At 42.3% G+C, this 27,958-nt stretch overlaps 1 protein-coding gene and 1 pseudogene across 6 annotated transcripts in view; both read left to right on the top strand.

The window, feature by feature from the left end:
• The window catches only part of TATDN3 (TatD DNase domain containing 3), a 42,787-nt gene extending 23,846 nt beyond the window's left edge, over positions 1-18,941 (top strand). For 2 of the 6 annotated variants that reach the window (XR_002336031.1, XR_002336032.1), the window contains exon 11: positions 7,627-8,345. The gene's annotated coding sequence lies outside the window, so the exon portion shown is untranslated. Of the gene's footprint in view, positions 1-2,593; positions 2,706-7,626; positions 8,346-9,575; positions 10,270-18,169 lie in introns of those variants that run through there. The other 4 variants (XR_002336028.1, XR_002336029.1, XR_002336026.1 and 1 more) reach the window with 4 other exon arrangements.
• Positions 21,274-24,913, top strand: LOC102161999 (annotated as a pseudogene).

Genomic DNA, 27,958 nt, shown 5'->3' with positions numbered 1-27,958 from the left:
TTGGAAGACAGAGATAATATCCCCGTGGATCAAAGGGTGTGTTTATTTACTGTCCAGTGAAGTAAAGAGAATGTCTTTCAGAAGGCAAAGGTTCAGCCTTATACTCGGTGGTCTTGGGCCAGGAGGCAGAAACTCTGTGTGTGTGGCGTTTGGACCACTCCATAATGTCCCATGGATTTTAGGGAAGTGGGATGGAGGGGGAGGCAAGAGGAATCAACCAGAATATGAGGTTTGTGCCGTGCTCTGCTTTGCCTTGGAACCAGCAGTTTTGCGTCTTCTGTCAACGTGCATGACACTATGGCAGGTTGATCCTCTATAGCTTTTAACACTAGGTGTTTGCCTTTTTTTGGCCACATTCACAGCACGCAGAAGTTCCCAGACCAGGCATCAAACCTGTGCCACAGCAGTGACAATGCTGGATCCTTTAACCACCAGGCCACCAGGGAACTCCTGGTATTTGCCTTTTTGAGAAGCAAAAACTTAGCATTGGGACTTGCCTTTTTTTACATACACTCAGAGCTGATGGCTCTTACCCAGACTGTGTCCTGGTGCAGTCCTAGCTAAGGAAGGGTTGTAGGCCACTTCCCCTGAACCACATCCCTTCCAGATTAAAATACTTCAGCTTATAAATCTGAGTTTTCTATGGAGGCAAAGGGCAACCAAATAAAAGGTGAATATTTCACTGATGGAAAGGCAAAAGCCAAGATATAGCTGGATTCCAGGTTAGGCAATACTTGGCTTGCCATATAGAATAGGCTTTTAATAGGAACAGAATAGCAATTACTTCAAACTACAAAAAGAAACACTAACCAGGACAAAACTTGAAAATTAGTCTGCCATACAAGCAGCGGTGACACAGAAGTGATAGTAGCCAAATAGGATTTGGCCACAAGATGATTCAAGCAATGCCAGGTTTCAGGATGGGCAATCAGAGACAACAGAAGACCCTATAGCCACCTGCTATTGCCTTCTCAAGTATACACTTATTCAAATTATCAAAATCGTAGCTCTAACAGAGTAAGTTTATGTAATTAAACAATAGAAGCAAGTGTTAACTCTGAGAAACTTTAGCCTTCAACTTGATCAATGGAGCTTGTCAACATATTCCACTGATTTATAGAAACAATATAAACTATTTAAACATTTTAATTAGTAAAGAGAAAAGATACCTGTAGGAGTTCCCCGGTGGCTCAGTGGGTTAAGGATACAGCATTGTCACTGCTGTGGTTCGGGCACTGCTATGGCAAGGGTTTGATCTCTGGCCCTGGAACTTATGCATGCCACAGGCATGACCAAAAATTTTAAAAGAGAGAGAAGATCGCGGTAATGTAACCCTTTAGGTCATCTGTCTCTGAAAGTATCTTTACTGACTCAGATCTTCTCTTGAAAACATCTAAGTCTAAATGATGAAATGGAATGAAAATGTAATATATTTTATATGACTCAGTGTTTTCTTGGTGATCTAGTGAATAGTTCGGCTTTTACGATTAATATTTGTAAATAATTTAGAGAGACATTGAAGAAGGATCAAAGAGATTGTATTTCTGTATGTCTCTGGAGATGCATTTTATCCAAATATGGCATTATCTGAAAAATAAAAAATGAGAAGTATTTGTTACATTACTTATAATACATTTCATAGTTCCAAAATAACTGTGAGGCAGAGAGGATAATTTTGTACTGTTTTTAAGACGTAGAAAGTCAGAGTTCCCTCGTGGCACAGCAGGTTAAGGATCCAGCATCGTCACTAAAGTGGCTTAGGTAAGTGCTGTAGTGCAGGTTCAGTCTCTGGCCTGGGAACTTCCATGTGCTGTGGGCATGGCCAGATAAAAAGATACAGAAAGTAAGTTTTAAAGGCACTAGTGACAAAGCATGAGACTACTCAGTGGCAAAAGCAGAACTGAAACCCCAAGCCCAAAGTTCTTATGCTGAAACCCTAATCCCACTGTGATGGTATTTGGAGATGGGGTCTTTGAGGGGTGATTAAGCCCTCTGGAGTTTTCTCAAAATATGGTTCTGAGGCCATCAGCATCAGAATCACCTTAGCCTGCTCAGGATACAGATTCCAGGACCCAAATTGGAGCCTATAAATGAACCCACCTGGAGGTGGACCCTGGAATCCTGTAAGCACAAGAAAGTGAGACTCTCTGGTCTGTAGATCTTCCATCAACTAGCCTAGTCTACTGATGCTCTTAACTACAGATAGATTGCCTTTCAACCGTCCCAGAGAATACGTATGAATCTATTTCCACCCCGGAAATAACGCCTCTGTTTACTTGTAAATTCCTCCTGTCAACTGGGTAGGAATCCTACCACAAGATCTTACTTTTTGGTGGAAAGTGCCTTTTCTCCTTGTGAACAAGGAGACTCAGTTTGACCCAGGAGCTCCTGCCACTCTCGGGAACAGGTTCTGTGATTTGGACGTGAGTAAGGGACTTGGCGGCGCCGTGGAAGTGCCTCTTTTCAACTCTCCATAAGCTGACTTGATTGCTTCTTTCCACCAAGCAGTTGGATTCACGCTTTTCATTTATCTTCTCCAGGAGACGTTTGTCTGCTTTAAGTTTTTTAATTATTTCATTGGTTCTGTTTACAGATGTCATTATGCTGACAAAGTAATCATCAAGTGATTCTCGCTATCCTGCAAAAAAAGGGGGAAAAATACTATCAATTGCCTGCTTAACCTAGAAACCAGAATTAATAATCAGGTATTTACCAATGCCTCCAATTACATTATCAGGTGACTACCTCACAATCAGGAATTTCCCGGAGTTCCCATTGTGGCTCAGCAGAAATGAACCTGACTAGTATCCATGAGGACGCAGGTTCAATCCCTGGCCTCAATCAGTGGGTTAAGGATCTGGCTTTGCCATGAGCTGTGGTATAGGTCACAAATGCCGCTCAGATCTGGCCGTGGCTGTGGCTGTGGCTGTGGCATAGGCCTCAGCTATAGCTCCAAATTGACCCCTAGCCTGGAAACTTCCATATGCCACTGGTGCGGCCCTAAAAAAAAAAAGAAAGAAAAGAGGGAGTTCTCGTCACGGCTCAGTGGTTAACGAATCCGATTAGGAACCATGAGGTTGCGGGTTCGATCCCTGACCTTGCTCAGTGGGTTAAGGATCCGGCATTGCCATGAGCTGTGGTGTAGGTTGCAGACACGGCTTGGATCCAGCGTTGCTGTGGCTCTGGCATAGGCTGGTGGCTACAGCTCCGATTAGACCCCTAGCCTGGGAACCTCCATATGCCGCAAGAGTGGCCCTAGAAAATGGCACAAAAAAAAAAAAAAAAGGAAAGAAAGAAAAGAAAAGCTAAAATAACTTTTGATCCAGACACAACCACATTAATGTTTTGGATGTTTCCCAATAAATGTCCAAAGACATCTCACTGTAAAAAAGTACCAAAGAATACATCCAGCTGGATGAGTGGGGCCTGGGTCACTGTTGTGGCATGGGATCAGTCCCTGGCCCGGGGACTTCTGCATGCCACAGGCATGGGCAAACAAAATAGAAGCATTCAGTCTTTTCAACTTGGGTTAACAGAACATTAACTTCAGAAAAAATAAGGGTAATCATTATTTATACAAAAATAACTCAATTTATAAATAGAACACAAGACTCATGTTAAAATCTAAGGTTGGCAGAAAGGTTTTTAATGTTTTAATTTTAGAAAGTCAATATTAATTTGAAATCCAGGTAACTATGAATAGTCCTTTCTACACAAAGAGGCTACTCTCATACATTACAAAACAGTCTTGCATTTTATATAGATGAACAGAATTTTGATTTAAGTGACTACTGTGACAAGATTACTCCAACATACCACCCCGTGAAGAATATTTAAAATGCTGGGGGAGAATATTTTTTAAAATTTGCTAGTAATGAAATGACAGGAGACTAAGCAAATATCAGGCCTCAAATGAAAAGAAAGCAAGAACAAGGACCCAGAGAGGTAGAAGCTCCACCTCTTACCAGGGTAAGAGGGATATTTTTTTGATCCCAGAGAGTTAGAGAAGTAGTTTTGCTGACCTTGAGGACAAGGGGCACAAAAATCAAAGCCTAAATCAAAGCAGCTATAGCTCTGATTCGACCCCTAACCTGGGAACCTCCATATACCACAGATGTGGCCCTAAAAAGCAAATTAAAAAAAAAAAGAAAGAAATGAGGAGAGGACAGTCTAAGAGACCTTCGGGGCAACATTAAATGCACCAACATTTGCATTTTAGGGGTGACAGGAGGAGGAGGTGGGGGCAGAGAAAATATTCGAAGATAATAGCCAAAAACCTCCCTAACATGGGAAAGGAATCACTCAAGTCCAGGAAGCATGGCAAGTCCCACATAGAATAAACTCAAGGAGGAACACCCTGAGACATATGTTAATCAAACTGACCAAAATTAAAGACAGAAAAAATTGAAAGATTAGGGAAAAGCAACAAATAACATACAAGGGAGCCCCAATAAGGTTATCAGCTGATTTTTTGGCAGAAACTCTGCAGGCCAGAAAGGAGTAACACCATATATTTAAAGTGATGAAAGGGAAAAACCTGCAGTCAAGAAGTCTCACTCTACCCAGCAAGGCTCTCATTCAGATGTGATGGAGAAATCAACAACTTTACAGACAAGCAAAAGCTAAGAGAATTCAGCAGCACTACACCAGCTTTATAACAAATGCCAAAGGAACTTCTCTAGGTGGAAAAGAGAAGGATAAGATTAGAAACGAGGAACTTAGAAGTGAGGGAGTTCCCGTCGTGGCTCAGTGGTTAACGAACCTGACTCGGAACCATGAGGATGTGGGCTCGATCCCTGGCCTTGCTCAGTGGGTTAAGGATCCGGCGTTGCCAGGAGCTGTGGTGTAGGTCGCAGAGGTGGCTCGGATCTGGGGTTTCTATTGCTGTGGTGTAGGCCGGCAGCTCCAGCTCTAGTTTAACTCCTAGCCTGGGAATCTCCATGTGCTGTGGGTGTGGCCCTAAAAGACAAGGGGAAAAAAATATATGTGTGTGTGTGTGTGTGTGTGTGTGTGTGTGTGTGTGTGTGTGTGTGTGTACATAGCAAAGGAAGGAAATCATCCACGTACAAATATGATATATATGATATCAAAACCATCAATCACAAGAAGAGGAGAGAATGACACTATGCACTCATATAAGAGAATAGTACGACTGATACCCATAATAACATGGATGAATCTCAAAATAATTGTGTTGAGTGAAAGAAAAAGCCCAAAAGGAATATGCACTTTACGATTCCACCCACATAGGACATGTGAATGACTGGAAGTGACAGATCAGCGTTTGCCTGGGAATGGGGAGGGGTTATGGACAAGGCGGCAGCGGGCAGGGACCATAAAGTAACACGCAGCGTGAGCAAGCATCTGGTGGTGAGGAATCTGTTCATTATCCTGACTGTGGTGATGGTTTCATGTTTCCGCATATGTCAAAACGCATCATATTGTACACGGATCATCTTCCACTCAGGCTGGGGTTACGTCCCAATAAACCCGCTGTACGTTAAAATGTCCTAGGTCGAAAATGCGTTTAATACACCTCGCCTACCAAACCTTATAGCTTAGCCTCACCTGTCTTAAAGGTGCCCAGAACACTTACATTAGCCTTCAGTTGCACAAAGTCATCGAACACAAAACCTACTTTATAATAAAGTGTTGAATCTCTCATGTAATTTATTGAATACTACACTGAAAGTGCAAAACAGAATGGTTGTCAGTCTATCAGTCATTTATGCTTTGGATGGCGCAGCTGACTGGGAGCTGATAGTATGGTACCATATATCACTAGGCTGGGGAAAAAAATCAAAACTCAAAATTTGAAATACAATTTCTACTGCATACATATTGCTTCTGCACCATCATAAAGTTGAAAAATTGTATATCAAACCATCATAAGTCAGGGACCATCTTTTCTTTAAACATGTGCGCTTTATTGTATGTCAATTACATCACAATAAAACTGGGGGTTTTTGTTTGTTTGGTTTGCTTTAGGGCTGCACCCATGGCATATGGAGCTTCCCAGGCTAGGGGTCGAATCAGAGCTATAGCTGCTGGCCTACACCACAGCCACAGCAACATCAGATCTGAGTCATGCATGTGACCTACACCACAGCTCACGGCCACGCCTGATCCTTAACCCACTGAGCAAGGCCAGGGATCGAACCCGAAACCTCATGGTTCCTAGTCGGATTCGTTTCTGCTGCACCACAACGGGAACTCTACAATAAGACTGTTAAATGAAATTAATATTAGCATCTAGCACATTGCATAATGCATAGCAAGTGGTTAATAAATACTTGTTGAATGAATGAAACAACTATTTATTACTAATCAGATGATTTGTTTTCACTTAACATGAGAATTTTTTGTCATTACATATGTCATTAGTAATAAAAATGTAATATTTGATTACAGTAATTTATTGTATGAATTTACAATAATTAATTGACTAATCCCTTTATTGTTAGACTTTTAGATTGTTTGCACTTTGAACACTTTGAAATGACAAAAACCACACAAACGTACATTGTTTTAGGAAACCCACCAGAGTCCTCAGTTTTCTTTTTGTAAATACACAAAAGGAACTTTGGGCTAACAAATCTTACAAGAAAAATGTTACTTGGAGAATAGAGTTGCCCTGAACAGAAGGAGTGCTTTAAGGAAGAATGGCGTGCCTGACTTTTTTATCCTCCCTCTTTCCAGAGCCACAAGGAAGACTTGGATTTTCTGAACCACTGTAATGAATTGTCTTAGGCAGGTATTGCCACAATGATGATGCAAAACTCAGTGACATGCAACAATAAACATTTATTCTTGTGCTCAGTAGTGAATCGATCAGCTTTAAGATTAAGAACCTGGTTGGGATTGGCTCCCACCTCAGGGCTAAGCTCTCAAAATTTTAGGACAAGGGGAAACAAGCAAAGCTATTTTTCTCTAATTCAATATTTCAGAAAGGATCTAACTCTCTTATTTTATTTCTGGGAGTTTAAGAGCATAAAGTAAACTCTTTTCTTAAGGTAAAGGATATGAAGAAAACAAACTAATTTTTACCAAACTGCAATTTAATTTTGCTGTCTCTGGCAGGTACAGCCTTTCTGTCTTATCTTTCTCTTTCTTACCTCCTTTGGAAAATTCCTGATCTTAGGCATCATATCTTTTACAATAACTTTTGGAGTTTGAGCTCAGTATAATGTAGGAACTCAATAAAAAGCAATTGTCTTTCTTAAAGGTATAAATCCAATAATGTTTGGTCACAAATATAAAAGATGTACAACACCAGGAAATGATCCCTTGCTTTTCAAGTAAACAATTCCTTAGGCAAGATGTCAATTACAGAAATAAAAAAGGAAAACACTGGATCTAACAAGTTTAAATTGAAAGAGGATAAAATATTTTACATACTCAACAGTAATTAAATTGGCCTCAATCTTTCTAACTCTATTCCAATCACCAATTAATTATCCATGTAGTGAAAACAAGAAACTATGGATGAGCTAAATCTACAGATTGTTCCAAGACCTCATTTTTGTCATTATTTTCAACGTACTTTTACTAGAGATAATAATTTGTTGGAAATTAAACTTCTAGAACTCTAGCTCCTTTAATACTTTTGCTGTTTATCCTCTCCAGGGGGTGGACAAATGAAAAACAAATGGGGATGTGACTAAAGAAAAGGAAAAAGAAAAAAAGGTAATTGTCTCTTATGTACTTTTGAACTAATTTATATTTTGTTAAGAGCCCATTATATAGATTTACCACAAATGCAACACAGATGTCTTAGTCACAAATTCACTAAGATCACGGGATTCAGACTCTCATTACAGATCACCTAAAAACTGGAGCCAACTAAAATTAGACACAAGCCGAGTCTAATGGTAAGAGCATGGAATTTGAAGTCAAAAAGATTTGATTCCTGTTCAAGCTGTGTTAACAATATGACCTTGGTTAAGTTACCTTCTCTGGGCCTCAGTTCCCTTATGTGTTTAATGGAAATAGTATCCAAATCATAGGGAGTCATAAGGATTAAATGAGCTAATACATTATCAAGAACTTTGAGTTTCCTTGCGGTGCAGCAGGTTAAGGATCCAGCATTGTCACTGCAGCAGTCTGAGTTATTGCTATGGTGCAGGTTCAATCCCTGGCCTGGAAATTTCCACGTGCTGCAGGTATGGCAAAAAAAAAAAAAAAAAAAACCCTCAATACAACCAAACCTCGATAAATGATAACTTTAATATATTATTTAGGCACTGTAAAAAGAAAAAGACTTAAGCAATGAGGTCCTGCTGTATAGCACAGGGAACTATATCCAGTCACTTGTCATAGAACATGATGGAGGATAATATGAGAAAAAGAATGTATATATATGTATGACTGGGTCACTGTGCTGTACAGCAGGAATTGACAGAAGATTGTAAATCAACTATACTTTAATAAAAAAAAATGTTCAGAAGCTCCCATCATGGCTCAGCGGTTAGCAAACCCGACTAGCATCCATGAGGATGTGGGTTCAATCCCTGGCCTCGCTCAGTGGGTTAAAGATCCAGTGTTACCATGAACTGTGGTATAGGTCGCAGACGCAGCTCAAATCCCAAGTTGCTGTGGCTGTGGTGTAGGCCGCTGGCTATAGCTCCAATTTGATCCCAAGCGTGGAAACCTCCATATGCCTCGGGTGTGCCCCTAAAAAGACAAAAAGACCCCAAAAAAATTTTTAAGGAAAAAATATTTGTCTGATTTTATAAATACACAGTATTTTTATTCATTAATTTATTTACTTGCTGTGTGATCAGGATTGCCTGCGTAATGTGTGTGCCCAGTGAAAAATGAAAAGGCAGGGTCCCTTGTTGAAAAATCATAGAGAATTTCAAGGTGGTGACAGCAGAGCACCTTTCAGGGGTGGGGAGGGTGCCTCTGTGTGAGTATAGACGTCACATGCCTGTGAAACTTGCTCTATGTGACACTCAGGAACAAGTCAATTTCTATGATTAATCACTCAGTTTTACGATCTCTTAAATGGAGACAAGTAATGTGCCTAATCTATGGCTTTTTAAAGGGCTTTGAAATACTAAACACGTATAGACAGGAGATCCTCATTACTTACGGATTCTGTATTTGCAAATTCACCTACTCACTAAAATTCATTTGTTATCCAATCAGTACTGTGGCACTTTCACAGTCATCCCCAAAATCTGAGTCTCCTCGACCTGCAGATGTGTTTCTAAGCAGCAAGAAGGCTGTGACATGCCATACATGTGTTCGATAAGCCTTATTCAGACATGAGTTATAGTGCTGTTGGCTGTGAGTTCAACGTTATTAAATCAACAACGTATGTTAAATATTTGTCTTTAAACTGAAACACACATAAAACCAACACACATATATTTATTGGGTGACAGGAATACTGTGACTAGATGCTCTCAAGAACCTAACACTGTATTTTCCCTAAGAGCAGTGGCTCAATATTTGCTGATTCAGTGTTTGGTGGTTTATAACTACCAAAATACAAGAATCAAATGAATATATATAGGAAGCATATTGCTGTTTCTACAGGTATACTATTATAAATTACCTTTAACACACAGGAACCCAAAGCCTATTTCAAGCCAACTGGTGAGGATCAGCGTACTGAGATGTTACCCTGGAGATGGAATATTTTGATCTGTACCATTCCAACTCTGTTCTAGTCATAGAATCCTGGTTAAGAGAAGTTTTGGAGTCAGAGAGGTCATGTAATTATCAGCCATGTGTCCTTGAATAAATTACTCAGTGTGCCTTAATATCAGTTTCTTCGTCTGTAAAATGAAGACAAGATACTTATGTCATTAAGTTGTGTGTTTGTGTGTATGTGATAGGAGGAGGACGGGAGCTGGAATTCTTAAAGAGAAAAGCCGTAGCCCCCAAATGGCATCATTTATGCTAAAGGCCATGATGCCAAACCTAGATATAATACCTGACTTAATTGCAGTTTTCACCTTTACCAGAAATGCAGTCTTAATCAGCCAGTCTGGAATTTTCAGGTCAGCCTCTTCATCCTCCAGAGGAAGAAGCGGCCATCTGCGTGATGAAACCTTTGCCTTTCTCTCCCCCAGCACCGCCCCCCAAAAAAACACATCCTGGCCTAAAAACATTTTATTTTCTTTTGCTGAAAGCTCCTTTTCCCCATCCTTCTTCCTAGAAAAGCTTTCCATTTTGTACAACCCCCAGGGTGCCCTTTGTTGCTAGGTTGGATGCTGCCCAGTTCCTAAATTGCCTAATAAAGCCAATTAGACCTTCAAATTTACTGAGCTGAATTTTGCTTTTTAGCTGAATTAAATGAGGTATGTGCATAAATCTCTTTGCATTGCTCCTGGCATCAATTTATTAGATGCGCTTATATTTCTTGAGTGCCTACTCTGTCTGGTGCTGTTCTGGGTACTGGGGGCAAATGAGTACCTACCCCCATGGAGCTATTTATAGTCTGAGGGTTTGTGGTAGGTACTTCATAAATTGTAACTTTTTTTTTTTTTTTTTTTTTGCTTTTGCTTTTTAGGGCCACACCTGAGTCATATGGAAGTTCCCAGACTAGGGGTCAAATCAGAGCCAAAGCTGCCAGCCTACACCATAGCCACAGCAACATGGGATCCTAGCCGTGTTTTCAGTCTACACCACAGCTCATGGCAATGCCGGATCCTTAACTGAGTGAGGCCAGGGATCAAACCTGTATCCTCATGGATCCCAGTTAGGTTTGTTAACCACTGAGCCATGAAGGGAACTCCCAATTGTAACTTTTTATTAATTTTATTAAGAGCATATTTTACTTGGGTAATTATTTTATCTATATATGTATTTTTTCTCAGAAGAGGAAGTCTCCAGCTTAAAAAAAAATCTTCAGAAATACGTAAGTTATAATTTCTTTCTCTCTTTACAAAAATTAGTGGTAGAAGACAGTAGATAGAGGAGTTCCCATCGTGGCATAGTGGAAACGGATCCGACTAGGAACCATGAGAATGCAGGTTCAACCCCTGCCCTTTCTCAGTGGGTTAAGGATCTGGTGTTGCTGTGAGCTGTGGTGTAGGTCACAGATGCAGCTCAGTTCCTGCGTTGCTGTGGTTGTGGTGTAGGCCAGTGGCTACAGCTCTGATTCGACCCCTAGCCTGGGAACCTCCATATGCCTCAGGTGCAACCCTGAAAAGACCAAAAAAAAAAAAAAAAAAAAAAAAGAAAGAAAAAAGGAAGAGAAAGTAGATGGATATTGAAGAAAGCAATGCCAGAAAAATTACTTCCCTAAAGACCAATATGAAAGGTCAGCAAAAGCAACTAAATCACCTAACTCTAATTCGATGGGGGTGCAAAATCCATCAAGACCAATGCAGGGCAGTTCCTAAGGATAAGAATCTCTTTCATTTTTTAAAAGCAAAGCTCCCAGATAATGCAAAAGACTTAACAATAGGTCTGATCAGCTGGCACAGCCTTGGCACGTGAGGGCCAGGTACAAATCCTCCTTTCTCACATGGAACCTGGAGGATGATTTCTGTCTTTGAGCTTCAGCTTCCCTAGCTGTTAAATGGGGCTCATCTAAATATTGTGATGATTAAACAAGATAATAGATGAAAGGACTTGAAAACTGTAAAGTACAACATGAGCATTATGGGTTCTTTTAAGTGTATCATAGATTAGACTCTCATGTGCTGTGTCCACTCTCTCATTATTTTAGGACATGATAATTTGCACCAAAAGAAACCTAATTTGAATCCTTTTTTTTCCCCCACACACACTGCACGTGGAAGTTCCTGGGCTAGGGATCGAACCTAAGCCCCTGCAGTGACAACACCGGATACTTAAACCCATTGCGACACAAGGGATCTCCTGAATAATTCTTAATCCAGCAGATTTTCCTTTTTCCAAGGTTACTCTCCCAGCAGAGGTTTCAGGCTACGTTCTAAGGTATCCTACCCCTATTTTCTTGGACTTGTTCACTACCCTCTTCAGACCATCAGAGTAAATAATGGGAGGGAATAATCGAGGAAAAAAGTGTTTATGTGAGATCAAAGAATTGCAGTTTGGAGCACACAGATTCAGGTAGCAACCCAAACATTATCCTGCTGGGGAGGAAAAGTCAGGGGCTTTTAAGGAGGGGAAAAAAAAAAAAAAGAGGAGGTTTGCATTACAAACAATAATGGGAGTTGGAAGGAGAAGCTAGTCTTAGCTATACACTATTGAAATCTGAGGCTATCACTAGAGGGAGGTAAAAGTCCATTACCATGACAAGTTTCAGGAGTTATTGCAGAGTCTGGAATATGTGTGGTTTGGCACAGTTCAGAAGTTCATGGTCTGGCTGGGGGAGGATAAGGGTCAAGTCCACCCCCTAATGGCCTCCTGGCTCCATGTTAAAACCCCTTGACTTGAGTGAATCAATTTTGTTTCACATTTCATCTTTTCCCCTTTTGATCAAGATTTGTCTTTGAAAGTATCACTGATCAACTTATAGATCTGCGTGGTCTCACATCACTGGAATGGACTTCTCCCAGAGAGCCAGGGCCCATGTCTGGGGGAGTTTTTAATCTCTGACGGCTATTTCAAGGAGTCAGTGTCATAAGAATTAGGCCACATCTGAGCAATTAGGAGGCATTCAGGAAATAACTCTTAGGCACTTTCATCTAGGAATTTCATCAAATTACCTGAATGTTCAAGTGAATAAGCCTTACTATCATTTCAGTCCATTCAAAGGCCACAGTCTTGGTGCTTATAGAAGGTCTGGAGCAGATCTGAGAGAAGGATGGCATAAGAAGTTTAAATATAAGCACACATAGCAAAATTCTAATAATAATCCTAAAAGTTGAAGTCCTGATCTTATCTAAGCGTCTATAGCTAAAGAAAGCCAGCTGAAAACATTGATAGAAAAATAGAGAGGTTTTGTGCTATTTTCCCAATTTTTTTTGAGTTCGGATCTACCAGAAGTGTTAATCTAGGTGCAATAGGAGCTGCTAGCTAGGGCCCAGAGGCTGCCCTGTTCTGCAAAGAGATAATAAAGCACTGTTTGATTGCCTAATACAGTCCTCACTAGGGAGTCCAGGGATCACTGGTGTTGAACTAAGCCTCAAACGGTAGAGCTGATTAATGTAGCCATGGTTCCACAGGCCAGTTATGGACAGCATCAATCCAAGGAACAAATCCTTTTTGCAGTGATAATTATTGGAGGGTAGATGGGGTATAAAAAGGGGGCTACTAAGTCTCATCCAGACCGATGAGATTTTGGCTGGATTTTTCCTTCAGTGAGAACAGTATCCTAAAAGGCATGGTCCTGTCACACTACGGCAGCTGTCTAAACATTCGTAAGCCCATGGTCCCCCCTTGTCGTCACACGCAAGAATGTACCCAGAAGAGTGTGGACTCCACCAAGAGTGTGGGTATTCGTGTTTCGTTTGCATTGACAGGTTATGAGCTTAGGGACATGTTCTAGCCAAGGGTGGATGGAGCCATTACAGCCCATTAAGGGGCCAGGTGACAACCGTCTGGTCCCCGTGCCACAAAAAGCTTGACATAGATGGGTGAGATTGAATTTCTTACAAATTTTGGTCAGCCCTTTGCTTCATGCCATAGGTGAAGGAAAAAGAGGGAGAGTCCAGGAGGTTGGAATGTTAGAGTAGGGCTTTAGAGAAATGTCCTGTGCCGTGTCAACAAAAAACCAAGTGAAGACACTGATCATATAGATATACTGGCCTCGCTCAGTGGGTTAAGCATCCGGTGTTGCCATGAGCTGTGGTGTAGGTTGCAGATGCAGCTCAAATCCCAAGTTGCTTTGGCTCTGGTGTAGGCTGGCAGCTATAGCTCCCAATATACCCCTAGCCTGGGACCTCCCCTAACCTGGGACCCCCTAGCCTGGGACCTCCGTGAGTTTAGCCCTAAAAAAGACCAAAAAAAAGAAGGACCAAAGGAAATGTCTTAAGCCAAGCCAATTTTAAGGTCTGCATAAATTTTGCCACTTGAGCCTTAATAATCCATCTGTTCTTTCCACCAGACCAAAGGACTGGGGGTCATGAGGACAGTGACAGTGCTATAGAAAAGGCCAGACCTCACAAACGTGTTTAAAAAAATGCCAGTAAAAATGAATTCCCTGATCATTATTCAGTTCTGAGAGCATAGCCCCCATGTGGATAAAAGCTTTTCTAACAGAATTTTTGCAAGCCTTAAAGCAATAGCTGTCAAGGGGATGCTTTAATCCAATGAGAAAACATGCAAATCATAATAAGAATAAATGTATAGCCTTGGGAAGGAGGCAATGTGAATAAAACCCATTTGCCATATCTTAAAAGGCCCTTTAGGCCTATCAAAATGTCCAAGGGGCAGTTTTCCCTGGTTGTTTTTTTTTTTCGGTTTTGGTTTTGGGTTTTTGGGTTTTTGGTTTTTTTGTTTGTTTGTTTGTTTGTTTTCATTTTTGTTTTTTAGGGCCTCACCTGAGACATATGGAAGTTCCCAGGCTAGGGGTCAAATCAGAGCTGCAGCTGCCGGCCTACACCACAGCCACAACAGTGCCAGATCCCCCACCCACTGAGCGAGGCTAGGGATCAAACCTGCATCCTCATGGATACTAGTCAGATTTGTTTCTGCTGCACCACAACAGGAACTCCTTCCCTGTTTTTTGTTTTTTAAGGATGTACAGCACAAGCTAATTGTGCCTCCTTGGTGACCTTAAAAAAATTTTCCCCAGCAGTATTGTTTCATTGATCAGCTGCTCAGTGATGAGTCATTTCCATCTTTACATGGACTCTGGTAGGACAGGTCTTCTTTTGGGGCCATAACTATAAATTAGTTAATGGGCTAAAAATGCAGCCATTATCAGCCCAATAGAGCCTTTACACAGTGCCTTAGACTGGCTTTAGATTGGTCTTCTCTGATCATTTTTATTAGATCCTCTTTCAAAATGTAGTCAAAATTCAATCTAACCTTTTCAGGTTGGGTGGTTCATGGGACAGCTGTTCTTACAGCCTGATCAGACGAATTACTTCCTTTGTTTCATCTGGATTTAATTTTGAATGCTCAGGCACCTGAATGATGACTAGGACAGATGAAGTTGATTGATTCCAATGACTCACAGACCTAACTTTCCTTCTTCATCTGGTTTCCCTCCTGAAGTCAAGAATCCTCTCTGTTTCCAAACTGCCAAAGTCAGGAACTGCTGCAAAGTGACGCTCTGTATAGATATTCACAGTTTTACCTTCTGCTGGGGTGCAAGCTCTAGTTCAAGCATGGAGTTCGGTGTGCCGGGCGCAAGTAGGAGTGGTCAGTGGAGCTGCCTCAGTTACTTCAAAGGAGGAGGTGATTGCATACCTGGCACATTGTTTTCCTTTGCCATTTTCCAAATAAGCATCAATAAACTGAAATGTCAGCATTAGTACTACGCCACAGCTCACAGCAACGCCCAACCCACTGAGCAAGGCCACCCATGCCATTGGATGCCCCTTATAACCGGCATGCCAGAGAAACACAGGGCATCTGCTCACCTCTCTGCCCACCTATCTTTAAGAGGTGTATTTCTCACTTAAATAAATCCTCACTTTTCTTTCTCAATTTCCATCTCATTTCTGAATTCCTTCTGCGAAAAGATAAGAACCTTCCCTTCAGGAACAGTAGTAGGAACAAAATATTACTGCTAATAACAGCAAACTAGACATCTCAAGGAATTAAGTGCTTTTCTTTGTATGGGGCGCTGCAGGGTCTGGGGTCACTGAAATCATTCCTTTGATATGCACCTCAGCTATCTGGGGTCTGTATCCTGTGTTTCACACCCTGAATTTCCTCAGGGCTCATTGTCTGTCTGTTGGAAGTGGCTGCAGTCTGTTGGCTGCTAGATGACAGGTATGCTTTGTTTCCTTCCTGAGTTCCCTCAGGGCACACTGGGCTTACCCTTGGAGGTGGCAGCAATCACTAATGACTGTGATATCTTTTGTTTACTGATATAGCAGGCAATATTTTATTTCTCAGGTAGATAAACCCTGGTGGAAAAAAAAATGACATCTGCTTGGAGTTCCCTGGTGGCCTAGCAGATTAAGGATCTGGCGTTGTCACTGCTGTGGCAGAGCTTTGACCCCTGGCCCAGGAACTTCTGCAGGCCAAAGGCACCCCTCCCCCAAAAAAATGGCATCTGCTAAATCTGCTTTTATCATCGGTAAAAAATAGGAAGGACTTTCAGTATAGCCAGATGTATTGTCCTACCCACATGAACGCAAATAAAAATTGACTTTCAGGATCTAGGAGGATGCTGGAAAAGGTACTACAGAGGTCTGTTGTGAAAAACTTACCCTCTATAGGTATTTCTATTAAAAGGGTATAAGAGTCAAGGATGACCAGATGATAAGGGATAACAGCATTCTAAATAGCCCTCCAACCTTGGACAAATCTCCACCCTCTTGGTTCCTCAATAGGGAGAATGGATGTAATACAGGGACTGTATTACATTACTTATATTCCTCTGCAGTTGGTTTAATTCCTCCTAAGTCCTCAGGATTTAAAGGTTATTGTCTAGAGTTCCCGTCGTGGCACAGCGGAAATGAATCTGACCAGGAACCACGAGGTTGTGGGTTCGATCCCTGGCCTCGCTCAGTGGGTTAAGGATCTGGCGTTGCTGTGAGCTGTGGTGTAGGTCGCAGACACGGCTCAGAACTTGCGTTGCTGTGGCTGTGGTGTAGGCCGGCAGCTGTAGCTCCGATTAGACCCCTAGCCTGGGAACCTCCATATGCTTCAGGTGCGGCCCTAAAAAGCAAAATAAATAAATAAAGGTGATTGTTTATTGCTTAGGAGAGGTTTACCAGGGTTGATTTGAGTTCCACTTGGGAGAACTGAATGAATGTTGCACGTAGTCTGCCCAGAATTTCTCAGGGACTTCGTTGAGGAGTTTTAAGTGTATGTTATCTTGTAAGTTTACCCTAAGGGCAAAAACTGCTAATAGGGTTGAGGAGTTTGGAATCCCATGAGTTGTTGAGGGGGTTGAATCTCCCACTTTTGAGAAAAGGAGAAGACAACATGATATTTCTCTTAAAAGTCTCATTCTAGGAAGTCGGCAGGAGCAGGACTGACCAGTAGGAAGGAATGATTGACCTGGAGGGGGCCCAGCTGGAAAGAAAAGGGAAGAGACTTATAAATCGTAGGTTTGCTAGATACTCTCAACATTTGAGTATCTCCGTGCTCTGAGGACGGATTTGTTTGAGGTTGGAGGGGTTGAGCAAAGTGTGGGTCTCGTGTCAGTTAAGACAGTAAGGAGCTCATTTCCAATGATAAGGGAATTTTTACCCTGATGATTAAGGGGAAGGACTGGAAAAAACCCTTGTTTGTCCCGAGCAGGCTTAGTCCCTGAGAGGAGCTGAAGGCTGAACGTGGGAGCATTGTTTAACATCTTTCAGTTTAAGGCAAGTCTTTTTCCAATGACCGGGCTTCTTACACAAATGACAGACATTTTTAGAGTTTGAAGGCTTTGATTTAGTTTGTTGAAGCCTCTGGGAGGAGTCTGATAGCTGTCGAAACAGTAAATTTATTATTTTAGTGGCCTTTCGCTTATTTGAATTTTGAATGGTCCAGGCCAGTTGGTTTGCTAGATTAACCAAATCAGGAGCTGCCATGGCTTCCCATTTAAACTGGGCTCGCTTTACTAGAATTGTGAGGTTTTCTTCTCAGCCACTTGTGAACATGGAATTAAAGACTCCCTTAGTGGACTCTGCTTCTATGGAGAGTCCAGGATTTTCCTTTAGAACCATTCCAAGTCTGTTGTAACGGTCACGCACAAGTTCATCAGTCCTTGAGTGTGTGCCTGGATTTGTTCCAATCAATGAATGGGTTTGGGGAAGGTCTGAGCAATGGCTGGCTTCATATACAGTTTTTGCTATGTCTTGGGCTTTAGAGCTGTCTGTTGTTAGGACGGCGGAGTGGAGAGAAACAGAGTCTGGTGCAGTGAGATCACAAGCAGGTTTAAAGACCAACAGAGTGGCCATGAGCACTGAGCAGAGAGAACTCAGGCTCCCCGCTCTAGGGGCAAGGGCTTTTTTATGGTTAGGGTTTCGTGTGATAGGTCATGTCTTCTCAAGGAGAAAGGGGAAGAGGGCTTGGGAAACAGGGAAAGAGGATTTAGGTTATTAAGTGTCAATTTTAACAGTCCTTTTGGCTTTATTTTGAGGCTTAACAGCTCCTTAAATTATCTTGGTCCTAGAGCCTTCATCCATGTTGGAGTCTGTTTCCTATTCGTTTGGTCAGTTGAAATCGTGTCTGGAGCTTGGATGGAATCTTGATGATATGGCTGATTTCATGTCTTCTGTTTTGAACTTGCTCTCCATGTAAGAGACACCACATAACATCTGTCACCTGGCATGGTCCATTGAAGAACCTCTAAAGGATGATTCCAGCCAGCTTTAGCCTTCCAGAGTTGTGCCTGACCTTCTCCCAAGAGCTTGTGGACTAATTGATAAAAGATCAGGAAACCCAGACTCATAGATTTTAATGACAGTGTTAAATTCCTCTGCAAAACAGTGACGTCCTCAGTAACCTTGGGAAATTTTTTTTGGCTACAGCTGGCAATTCTGCCTTAGTCCAAAAATGTGTAAATTACATTCATTTTGGGGTTTCTATTTAAATGGATGAGTTTGAACTGGTCAAATGGAAGAGGTTGGGGGTGGAGAATCAAGGGGGGGTCTCAGGTCTTGGGGATAAAAAGGGAATTTAGCAAGTTAAGGGGGAAATTAAAAAGGAGACATCAAGGAATGGAAGACAGACTTGAAAAGAAGGAGGGAGTGATAGAGAAAAGTTTTGAACCTTTTGTAACTGAGAAATCTTTTCAGGAAGTTTAGAATTTGTGTCTTCGAGGGAAATGATTCCGGGGATCAGAAATTGCAATCCAGGGAGTTCCCCTTATGGTGCAGCAGAAACAAATCCGACTAGGAACCATGAGGTTGTGGGTTTGATCCCTGGCCTTGCTCAGTGGGTCAAGGATCCGGCGTTGCCATGAGCTGGCAGCAACAGCTCCGGTTAGACCCCTAGCCTGAGAACCTCCATATGCCATGGGAAGTGGCCCTAGAAAACGAAAAGAGACCAAAAAAAAAAAAAAAAAAAAAAGAAAAGAAAAAAAAAAAAAGAAAATTTGTTTTAATGGAAAAGTTTGATGAGTTCCCCTCGTGGCTCAGTGGTTAGCAAATCCGACTAGCAGGTTTGATACCTGGCCTCGCTCAGTGGGTTAAGGATCCGGGGTTGCAGTGAGCTGTGGTGTAGGTTGCAGACAGAGCTGGGATCCCGCATGACTGTGGCTGTGGTGTGTAGGCCAGAGGCTACAGCTCTGATTGGACCCCTAGCCTGGGAGCCTCCATATGGTGCAGGTACAGCAAAACAAACAAAACAAAACAAAACAAAAAGAATCTCTAGTTGCATCCATATTGCTGCAAATGGCATCATTCTCTTTTATGTCTGAGTAGTATTCTGTTGTATATATGTACCACATCTTAATCCATTCATCTGTTGTTGGATATTTAGGTTGCTTCCATGTTTTGCATTTGCCAGCTTTATTGTGTAAATACTCCCATTATGGCCAATTTCAAACTACTGATGTGATGTCCCTGATGCTGAATCTGGAGGAGGTACACCTGGTCAGCTCTCCCAAGCTATGTATTCAGGTTTCAGCCCATCACTGCTTATAATGCATCCTTGTTAGGTGTCTGGAGACCTTGAGAAAATCAGATATTATATTTCAGAATGGCTAAGGGAATAGATGTACTTAAAGTTAAATAGTATTAAAATGTTTAGAGTTATCTGAAGTATGTGAGATTTGTAAATTAATTGAATATTAATTGAGTAACAATATTAAATATATATATTTTTTGTTTTTTAGGGCCACACTGGTGGCATATGTAAGTTCCCAAGCTAGGGGTTGAATAGGAACTGTAGCAGCTGGCTGTGCCACAGCCACAGCAAGGCAGGATCTGAGCTGCCTCTTTGACCTATACTGCTGCTCACAGCCGGATCCCTAAGCCATTGAGTGAGGCCAGGAATTGAACCCGCATCCTCATGGAAACTAGTTGGATTTGTTTCTGCTATACTGCAACAGGAACTCCCTATATTTTTTAAATAAAAAGATTTATGGGAGTTCTCTTGTGGCACAGCAGGTTAACGATCTGGCCTTGTCACTGAAGTGGCTTTGGTTGCTGCTCTAGCCAGAGTTTCAATCCCCGGCCTGGGGATTTCCATATACCACGGGTGCAGCCAAAAAAAAAAAAAAAAAAAAAAAAAAAAAAAAAATTAAGGTAACAAAATAACAAAACGGGGGAGTTCCTGTTATTACTCAGCAAGTTAAGGACCCGACATAGTGTCTGAGGATGTGGGTTCAATCCCCGGCCTTGCTCAGCAGGTTAAGGATCTCGATTTGCTGCAAGCTGCAGAGTAGGTCACCGAAAGGTCTCAGATCTGCTGTTGCTGTGGCTGAGGTGTAGAATATGGGTTTGATCTCAGATGTGGCTGTGGCTTAGGTCACAGATGTGGCTTGGATCTGGCGTGGCTGTGGCTGTGGCATAGGCCGGCAGCTGCAGCTCTAATTTGACCCCTATCCTGGGAACTTCCATATGATGCAAGTATGGCCATAAAAAAGGAAAGAGAGAAATAATAATAACAAAATGAATATATTAAGCTTAAGTACTGTCTAAAATAAAATATTTTTTTCTTTTTTTTTTTCTTTTGTCTTTTGAGGGCCGCGCCCTTATCATATGAGGGTTCCCAGGCTAGGGATCTAATTGGTGCTGTTGCTGCCAGCCTATGCCAGAGCCACAGCAATACCAGATCCGAGCCACGTCTGTGACCTACATCACAGCTCACGGCCACGCTCGATCCTTAACCCACTGAGCGAGGCCAGGGATCAAACCCGAAACCTCATGGTTCCTAGTCGGATTCGTTTCTGCTGCACCACGATGGGAACTCCTAAAATTAAAGATTTGAAATTAGCAATTTAAGTATTGGTTTAAACACATGTAACGTTCTGTAATATTTTGTTTTCCTGAGCACAAAATCCTATCTCAACATTAAAAAACAAACAAAATAAGCTCAAATGATCATGACTGGAGTTCCTGTTGTGGCGCAGTGGGTAACGAATCCGACTAGGAACCATGAGGTTGCGGGTTCGGTCCCTGCCCTTGCTCAGTGGGTTAACGATCCGGCGTTGCCGTGAGCTGTGGTGTAGGTTGCAGACGCGGCTTGGATCCCGCGTTGCTGTGGCTCTGGCGTAGGCCGGTGGCTACAGCTCCGATTCAACCCCTAGCCTGGGAACCTCCATATGCCGCGGGAGCGGCCCAAGAAATAGCAACAACAACAACAACAACAAAAGACAAAAAAAAAAAAAAAAAAGATCATGACTGAGAATAGAGGAGCGGCCAGGGATAAATGTGTGGATGGAAATCTCATGTTATCTTGCTTCCTCTTCTTTAAATTTGTCTTTCTGAATCTCAACATCTTTAAAATCAACATGCCAACTAGCTAAGTGATAAGTTCATTCAGGCTGAAGGGAATAGAGACAAGATATAATATGGACAATTTAATGGGAGTTGACATTGGTTATACTTAAATCACTCAATAGACAAATTTTAAGTCAGATAGGAAAGGCAGGACCTGATTTAGCAAATCCTTCGAGATGTGTTAGGGCAGGAAGCTCTTCCTGCTGCAGAATTAAATCCCTAGCACATCGACACAAAAATGTACACCTGGTTCCCATCATCTTTCCATACAATGTTTTGCACGAACGTCCTGGCTAATGCTCTCAAGAGCATCAACAATGCCAAAAGGGACCAAGGGACCCAAATGCCAAGTTCTGACTAGACCTTGCTCCAAAGTCATTGCCCAGTTTCTAACTGATGTTGAAGCATGGTAAATTTGAAGCCATCGATGCTCACAGAGCTGGGAAAATTGTGAACCTCACAGGCGTTTAAACGAGTGTCAAGTGGCCAGCTATAGATTTAACTTGCAACTCAGAGGTCTAGAAAAATGGCAAAATAAACTGCTCCCATCCCATTAGTTTCATTTCACTGGACTGTTGGATACAACTGACATCATGAAACAAGAGGAAGCAAGACAAAAATACACAGAAGGGAAAATCCTAGGATTCTTTTTCTAGGAATGTAGTAACAAATAAGTCACATCAATGATTTCCAGCACCTCCACCCCTGTATCCCAGCTTAACCTTCTCACAGAGTGGAACAGCATGGTCTTGGCTGCTCAGGTGAACAGACATGGTGATAGTGATGCCACCTGAAAATAAGCTGCTAAAATCTACCCCCCTCCCCATGAAATATGGATTTTACATCCAGTGGCCTTGTTCTGGTTTATACCTTATCCTCTTAGATGTCAGAAAACCTTTGCTCAGGAACAGCCACATCACTCTTAATAGGGTCTTGGACCTTGGCTCTGGGCGTCATTAAGATCTCCTATCACCGAAGTGTGTACTCAAATCTGTCTCAGACTTGGCATTCCACATCCATAACGTAGCTCAATCTCATCTTGACTCCCAGCCAAGTGATGCCCTCAGTACTGTCCTCTCTAGCAGAGATTAAGGTTCATTTTTTTTTTTTTTTTATGGCCACACTCATGGCATATGAAGGTTCCTGGGCCAGGAACTGAATCAGAGCTGCAGCTGTGACATACCCCTCAGCTGCAGCAATGCCAGATCCTTTAACCCGCTGCACCAGGCCAGGGGTTGAACCCCTGCCTCCGCAGTGACCCAAGCTGCTAGAGTCAGATTCTCAACCCACCATGCCACAGCAGGAACTCCTAAGGTTCATGTTATGTTATTTATCCAAACATATGATATAAAATATGATTCATGCTTAAACTGGTTAATAAGTATCTACCACTGAAGCCTCAAGAGAGAGGAGGCAAGGTTAAGAGATTAGAATGATTCTACAAAGAGATACTGCTGAGCTTTCCCCTTTCTGGACTGCATTTGTTACTTTATGGAACCTTTTTTTTTTTTTTTTTTTTTTATTTGCTCTTTAGGGCTGTACCCGTGGCATATGGAGGTTCCCAGACTGGGGTCTAATCAGAGCTATAGCTGCCAGTCTACACCACAGTCACAGCAACGCGGGATCTGAGCTGCATCTGCGACCTACACTACAGCTCATGACAATGCCGCATCCTTAACCCACTGATCAAGGCCAGGGATCGAACCCACAACCTCATGGTTATTAGATTTGTTTTTGCTACGCTACAATGGGAACTCCTCTTTATGGAACTTTGTTGAAATAGGCATACATATTTTGTCAAATCCTTTCATTGAAAATATTTTATTTTTGTAAATCAAAGAAACTTAGAATCAGAAGAGATCTTATATCTCACATAGCTCACTTTTCCATGGAGTTCAGGAATCCTATCCACAACATCCTTAGTTCAACACAGGTATCATGCAGCTCTTGTCTAGATATGTGACATATGTCCATTCAGCTGTTGGCCACTTCTGGTGGTAAGAAGTCCCCCTCTTGTTAGGTAAGGGTAATTAGTATATGCCATTGTGTGCTGCTCCTTAGGGATATCCTGGGAGCACCCTCCAGGGAGGGACTCTACCACCGTACAGTCAGTCTGAAAGAGCTTGGAGTAGCTCTAGGACAATCCAGGCAGGTTTAAATAGACAAGATGGGATCAAATCTAAGATAGCATGAGATGAGTTATGAGCAGAGGTGAGTTGATATTAGTGGTTATGGATAGAGAGTTCTCTTAGGCACAGCAGGTTAAGGATCCGGTGTTGTCCACCGCAGTGGCTTGGGTCACTGCTGTGACTAGGTTCAGTCCCTGGCCTGGGATCTTCCACATGCCATGGGCATGGCCAAAACAAACAAACAAGCAAAACACATGATGGCTATGGATAACATTTTACTGAGTATTAATAATTAAAGAAATAATGGCATTTGTAGCAACATGGATGGACCTAGAAATTATCATGCTAAGTGAAGTCAGTCAGACAATGAGACACCAACATCCAATGCTGTCACTGACATGTGGAATCTAAAAAAAGGACACAATGAATTTCTTTGCAGAACAGATGCTGACTCACAGACTTTGCAAAAGTTATGGTTTCCAAATGAGACAGGTTGCAGGGTGGGGGGATGTCACGAGACATGTTTCTACAATATTTTCTTAGCCTCTTTGCTGAAAACTCCATCTTATCCTGCTTTACTTTACCCCATCTTCCTGCTTGGAAAACAGTCACAGTGCTGGTGAATGACTTAAGCTTAAGCACAGAGACCTAAAGGCATAAGCTATTCATAAGGTCAGCTGAATGAGGACCTAATATGTTGGTGTGGGCACACCGGACCTGCGCAGATGGGCACAGCATGATATGTCCTCTTAAGAATAAAAGAAAGAGGAGCCTCATGGCCCTGAGAGGTTTATGAGAGGTTGTTAGCAGGATATGCATTAGCAAGGAGAACCAAGGTGCAAACCTAGGCACGCCTGGTTGCTACAGAAGCACAATGGTGATTCTCTAGATGCTATGCATAGATAGCTGATGCCATGCTTCCTCAAATGCTAATGATTGTTAAATGCCTAAAGGTCAGAATAAATGCTTAATCAGCAACCGGCTATGTGACTTTTAAAATAACTTAAAAAAACCTATATCCTGCACCTACAACCCCCTTCTCACTTGACGTCATCCTCAAGAGCACAATAAAAGCAGTGTGGTTTCTTAAGGCGGGGCTCTTGGTCCCTGAGACCCCGAGTCCCCTGGTTCCCACCTTTACTTAAGATAAATGTCTCTGTGTCTTATGTTAACTTTTTTCCTTAAGTTTCACAGCACCCACTCTTCAGCCCCATCCTGCTGAGCTGGTCTTGGCAGGGGGATGCACTGAGGGTTTGGGATGGACATGCTATAAAATTTGGTTGTGATGATTGTTGTACACGTGGACATGTAATAAAATTCATTGCGTGTTAAAAAAAGAAATAAAATTTAAAAACTAAAAAATGCATATTTTTATCTGTCAAAATAAATAAATAATTTTTTTAAAATGATGGCTATGGATAACATTTTACTGAGTATTAATATACATCAGAGGTCAGGCACCACTGAAGTACTTTATGCTTATTAGCCATTTATTTCTTATAATAATCTCATGCAGAATTTTGTCCTAATTTTCCAGCTGTGGAAACTGAGGCACAGAGTAACTAGTTCAAAGTCATGCGACTAGTAAGTCAAAAGGCTAGAGTTTGAATCTAGGCCATTCGGCTCTGGAACCTGGACCTTTAACCACTATGGCAAACTATCTCAATAACTGTAACGAAGCACCCAGGTGCCAGATGTTATTTACTCATTTAATCCCTGTAATCACAATCTCATGAGGCAGGTATTATCACAGAAAAGCTAAGTAACTTGCCCAAGATCGCACAGCTAGTGAGTACTGAAGGTGGAATTCAGCCCCAGGGAGGCTGGCTCTAGACCTGATACTTTTCTCCACTATCCTAGATCCTCTTGGTGGTATGTTCCATGGTGACAGTAACAGGGTCAGATACAGAGCTTTGTTGGTGTAGGGAAGGCACATGACAAGGTGGGCAAGAGTAAGATAGGCACCAGCTGGTCAAAGCACAGAGGGAAAGGAGATGCTAACTGGGATCCAGGACATTCAGAGGACTCCCAGCCCCAGACCTTGCTGAGGACCTAGAGAAGAAAAATTATCTTTGAACAGAGGGAGCCTAAACAATCAGAATGACCTCCCTGCAGGAGGTACATTCAGGAAGCTGCCTATGTGCAAAAAGACAATCTGCAGAAGACATCTCCACTGGATAATGGGAAAATGGGGCTGAATATAATTTGTCAGTTTATTGGTTTCAGGAAGAGGGTGACAAATTTGCACATACCTGAAAGTTTACTGTGAACATGTGGATTGGAGGTAGTACTGAGGCAAATAAAGAAAGGCCCGTTTAACATGCTACCCGTTAGTGGTGATCATTTTGAAATGTACTACAGAAATACCAAATCACCATGTGTGCACTTAGAACTAACAGTGTTGTGGGTCAGTTATACCTAAAAAAAAACCCTAAAATAAAATTCTACCCATTGGATACCCTTTCTAAACAGCTTTTTTTTTTTTTTTCTTTTTTGTAGAAGATTTCATGTTACATGAAGGTATTTAAAAATTGCCTCAGGGAGTTCCCGTTGTGGAGCAGTGGTTAACGAATCCGACCAGGAACCATGAGGTTGCAGGTTTGACCCCTGGCCTTGCTCAGTGGGTGTAATGTAGGTCGCAGACGCAGCTCGGATCCTATGTTGCCGTGGCTCTGGCGTAGGCTGGTGGCTACAGCTCCGATTAGACCCCTAGCCTGGGAACCTCCATATGCCGCGGGAGCAGCCCTAGAAAAGGCAAAAAAGACTAAATAAATAATGTTCTATTATAAAAAAATAAAAATTAATAAAGTAAAAAATGCCTCAGAATATTGAATAGTAAGTTGTGCTGAATATTAAGAAATGCAATTTGTTCATTTTTCAGACATCCATAAAATAAACTTAACTACAAATCCCAGGTAATTATTTAAAATATTCAATGCTTGTTAATTGCATCATTCAGTAAATATTTATTGAACACCTACTGCTAGGTACTGTTTCAGTTTCTCAGAGCAACAGCAGCAAAGCAACAAAACATTCAGCCCTGTCTTCATGGAACTTACCATTTTAGTGGGGAAGGAGAAAATAAGTAACACATAGGACATTTTAGAGAGTGCTAAGCATTCAGAGGAAAAATAAAGCAGGGAAGGGGATTGGAGGTGGGATGTACAATTTATATAGGATGATCAAGGAGGACATTAAAATGCACATGTTCCTTAAGGTTTAGGATTATGTAGCATTTCATCTCTACTGTATGTGATATATTTTTATACACTACCAAAATAATTACGTTAAGAGGCAATTAAAAAAAAGGGGGGTACCTGGTTTTAGGATTCTAGATAGAAGCACTTTTAAAGATTAAATCCACTGAGATATTCTTAGTTTCAATTTCACTTCAATCATGAATATTTGGAGTCTTTTTTTTTTTTTTTTTTTTCTTTAAATTTAGTTTCCCAAGAAGTAGCAGGGCTGGCTTTTTTTCTAGTCCACGAAGACTCACAAGGGTATGTGCTCTTCAGAGCAGGGTCTACGTCTCTATTTTTATTCTCCGGAGTCCAAGACAGTGTCTGGCACCTACGTTTCAAAGCAAGTTCCGTGCCTGGAACCCACTGAATACGTTTCCAGTAAATACTATCTACAAGTGTGGCTGCAAGGGAGACGGTTGAGCAACAGGGCCTGCGCTGGCACAACCTGTCTCACTGGCCTCAGTCAGCGGGGTGAGGGTGGGGAGATTGCAACTTCACGAGGGCAGATTTCTGTGATTTACATCTTTTTATTTGGATCAGCACGCCTTTCTGGTGTTTTTCCTCTGCGGAGATGGCACGAGTTTTTGAAACGACGTCCTGTCTGCTCCAAAGGCAGGGTACAATGTTGATAGGCAGCTGTACTGGGTCAACAGGCCAAATTTACCCTCTGCTATTGTTCGACCTGGCCCTACCGGAGCCCCTCCAGGTGGAGAGGCAGGCGTCTGCTTCTTTGTCTCCCCACGGTTTCTCCCACCCCCTCGTTTCCAGTCCCGAGTTGCCCAATCTAAGGGCTGCCTCCTGCCCGCCCGGCCCCAGTCGGAGGACTTTTGCCCAGGTCATCTTTTCAGGAGAACGCCCAACCTCGACCTCCTGCGTGGCCTTCCTCCTCCGCCTCCCGGCAAACTGGCTCCCGCCCCGCCCCTCCAGAAGCTCCCGGATTGGCTCCCACGGGTGACGGCGCCCGCTGATTGGCGGGCCGGCCGTCACCGCGCAGTGACGCTAAGCTCTCCAGGCCCCGCCTGGTGCCGGGTGGATGCCCGCTGTACTGCGCGTGGGGACGACGACTCCTGCGGACTCAAGCAGTGCGGATTGCGACTCTGTGCTCACACCCGGGCTCACTCGCCGGGAGAAAGGGTCGCAGGAG

This window comes from Sus scrofa, chromosome 9 (assembly GCF_000003025.6).
Source record: "Sus scrofa isolate TJ Tabasco breed Duroc chromosome 9, Sscrofa11.1, whole genome shotgun sequence".
Taxonomy (NCBI): domain Eukaryota; kingdom Metazoa; phylum Chordata; class Mammalia; order Artiodactyla; family Suidae; genus Sus; species Sus scrofa.
This window is presented reverse-complemented; position numbering and strand designations above follow the sequence as displayed.